The sequence below is a fragment of the Salvia splendens genome, chromosome 1 (assembly GCF_004379255.2).
Source record: "Salvia splendens isolate huo1 chromosome 1, SspV2, whole genome shotgun sequence".
In the NCBI taxonomy this organism is placed as follows: Eukaryota; Viridiplantae; Streptophyta; class Magnoliopsida; order Lamiales; family Lamiaceae; genus Salvia; species Salvia splendens.
Window position 1 is genome coordinate 16,611,678 of NC_056032.1, and position 3,292 is coordinate 16,614,969.

Sequence of the window (3,292 nt, forward strand, 5' to 3'; positions counted from 1 at the left end):
CCATAGGGTTAGGGAATATTACTAACCCATACATCAAAATTCATTTTTATATTATGTACGTGTTTTAGGGAATAATGTTTAGGCTAAGTAGAACTAAATAATGTACGCCAAGTGGCCTTTAATGTACATGTGTAATACTAAATGATGTACCTGTGTAAGTATTTTTAATATTTGGCGAGAGTTGAATCCATACCCTTTGGGTTCAGCAATCCATGGGGCTAGGTTGTAGTACCCACTCACAAACGAAACCATCACCAAGTGCAGAGAGTTTGAATCATTCCCCTTGGGTTTAGCAACCCATGGGGCTAGGTTATAGCACCACCACATGAATTAAATTTCATTTTTAATGCGTTTAAAATTTGGTACAGTAAATAATGTACCAATAGTATCTAATAATGTGCACGGATCAGTGAATAATGTACAGATTGAAGAGAATAATGTTGAAAGGGACTTGAATTCATGCCCTTTGGGTTTAGCAATCCATGGGCTAGGTTGTAGTGCCCACTCACAAACGGAACCATCACAAAGGGCAAAGAGTTTGAATAATTTCCCTTGGGTTTAGGAACCCATTTGGCTAGGTTATAGCATCACCACATGAATTAAATTTCATTTTTTAATGCGTTTAAGATTTGGTACAGTAAATAATGTACCAATGGTATCTAATAATGTGCACGGATCAGTGAATAATGTACATACTGAAGAGAAAAATGTTAAAAGAAACTTGAATTTATGTCATTTGGGTTTAGCAATCCATGGGGCTAGGTTGTAGTACCCACTCATAACGGAACCATCACAAAGGGCAGAGAGTTTGAATCATTCCCCTTGGGTTTAGCAACTCATGGGGCTAGGTTATAGCACCACCACATGAATTAAATTTCATTTTTATTGCGTTTAAGATTTGGTACAGTAAATAATGTACCAATGGTATCCAATAATGTGCACGGATCAGTGAATAATGTACAGATTGAAGAGAATAATGTCGAAACAAACTTGAATTCATGTCTTTTTAGTTTAGCAATCCATGTGGCTAGGTTATAGTACCCACTCACAAACGAAACCATCACCAAGCGCAGGAAGTTTAATTCATTCCCTTAGGGTTTAGCAATCCATGGGGCTAGGGTATAGCACCACCATATGAATTAAATTTCATTTTTAATGTGTTGAAGATTTGGTACAGTAAATAATGTACTAATAGTATCTAATAATGTACATTCAGATCAGTGAATAATGTTCAAACTAAAGAGAATAATGTTGAAAGGAACTTAAATTCATGCCCTTTGAGTTTAGCAATGCATGGGTCAAAAGTATATAGTAATGTAAATTTATAACATAATAATAGTAGGGATAAAATTATAGTAGGATAACTCCAAAACAATGTAATACTTAACTACTAAATAATGTATGTCTTAAAGCAAGTATAAAAAACAATACATCTGGAAAACAAACTAAAAAATGTCAATATTTCCTCTTGCCTAGGCTTCTCCTTGTCATTCTCTATATCTTTCAGCATTGGAGAGTTTCTCGAATCATGGTGTCCCATCTGATCACAAACAAAATCAGAAAAACATACATTAAAATACTATCCTCGTACATTACTTAGTAAGTGAAATATACATGAAATAATTATAGTCGTACATTACAATTATAATAAATATAATGGGAATGACTCTGAATCTCTGCCCTTATTGAATGTTCTACTAATGACTCTGACTCTCTGCCCTTATTGAACGTTGTACTACTGGGTTGGTACTACATCCTAGCCCCGTGGTCTGCTAAACCATTGGAGAATGGATATAACTTCTGCCCTTAGGAAATTGATAGAACATCATAGTGATGTAATGTACAAATAGATTGTCATAATGTAGCATTTCTATCAAAATAATTTACAGAAAAAAATATCCCATGACAGCAACATCTAATGTACCGCAGCATTACCAACTAATGTATATCTTTGGCTAAATAATGTAATAGAACACGATATACGTATATAGCTACATGATGTAACAGAACAAGATACATAAAAGCAGAATCAGTTAATGTACTGATCTATCTAACTGATTTAACAGTGAAATAATGTACCAATTTGTGTGAATAATGTATATAGAGCAGTGTTGTATGAGCATCAATTAAATAATGTAGCACCAAAATTGAAATCCATCACCAAACCAAAATAACTTTGATTTACAGAAAAAACTTAATAATGAACACGGAGTGCTGATTTATAGAAAAACCCACCATAATAACTTTGCAAAAAACGTCGAAGCTTCATCAGATACCCGAAATCGCCGGCTTTGGTTCAGTTTCCACTAGATCTGCACTGCCATAGCAACCGTACAACAACGAAGAAGGCTGAAACGACTGAGAAACGTAGAGTTCACTTGGCCGAAAGGTTTTCACGGAGATAGAACAACGTAGGAAACCGCTTTGGTGGTCTCTTCCCGGCGGCTAGGGTTTTGATCGAAATTGGAATGGGGGAGGCATTTGCAATGAGAGAGAGTGTGTGTGGAAGGGAATATCCTGCTTAATTTTCGGACCTGCAGTTTTTAAACGTGTGATATAAATGTTTTGTTTACATTTCTACCCCTATAACGTACCAATTCCACCTAATAATGTAACACATAGTCAGTTATGAAATCTTAATCTAGACCGTCCATCCTTTTAATTTAATGGTTGATATTATGTTGGAACTTAACACTAAGAGGGCAATAGGAGCTTAATGCTCCCCTATGAAAAACTAGATTTAAATATAGAAACGCAGAACAATATCATGCGTAGGACCATTTTATGTCATAGTTAGTCTATTTTTAGGTCATTCTAACAAAGCATGACCTAAAATGATCTTAACATGACATTAAACTCAAATCTTATAATATGACCTAAAATTGCTTAATTATGACCTTCCATGTTTTTGGTTAATTATTGACCATTAGATCATCTAATCCTAGGGCCATGATTTGGGCTGCATATCTGGATTCAAATGCATTCTTATTTTGATCATCTCTCTCTCTCTCTATATATATATATATATATATATATATATATATATATATATATATGGGAGCGTTATTCTCCTATACATCCCTTAGATCATTTATTCTTCTTAATATGGGCCGTTAGATCTCATTCATCAACGGTCCAAATGATCTGCATTATTACACTATAATGGTGCATTTATTACACTATAATGGTGCATTATTAGTCGGTATACATTATTAAATGACACGTGGCACCAATCTAACCGTCGGATGACAAAATCGTGGGGCTGAGATTAAAAAGAACAAAGAACAAAATA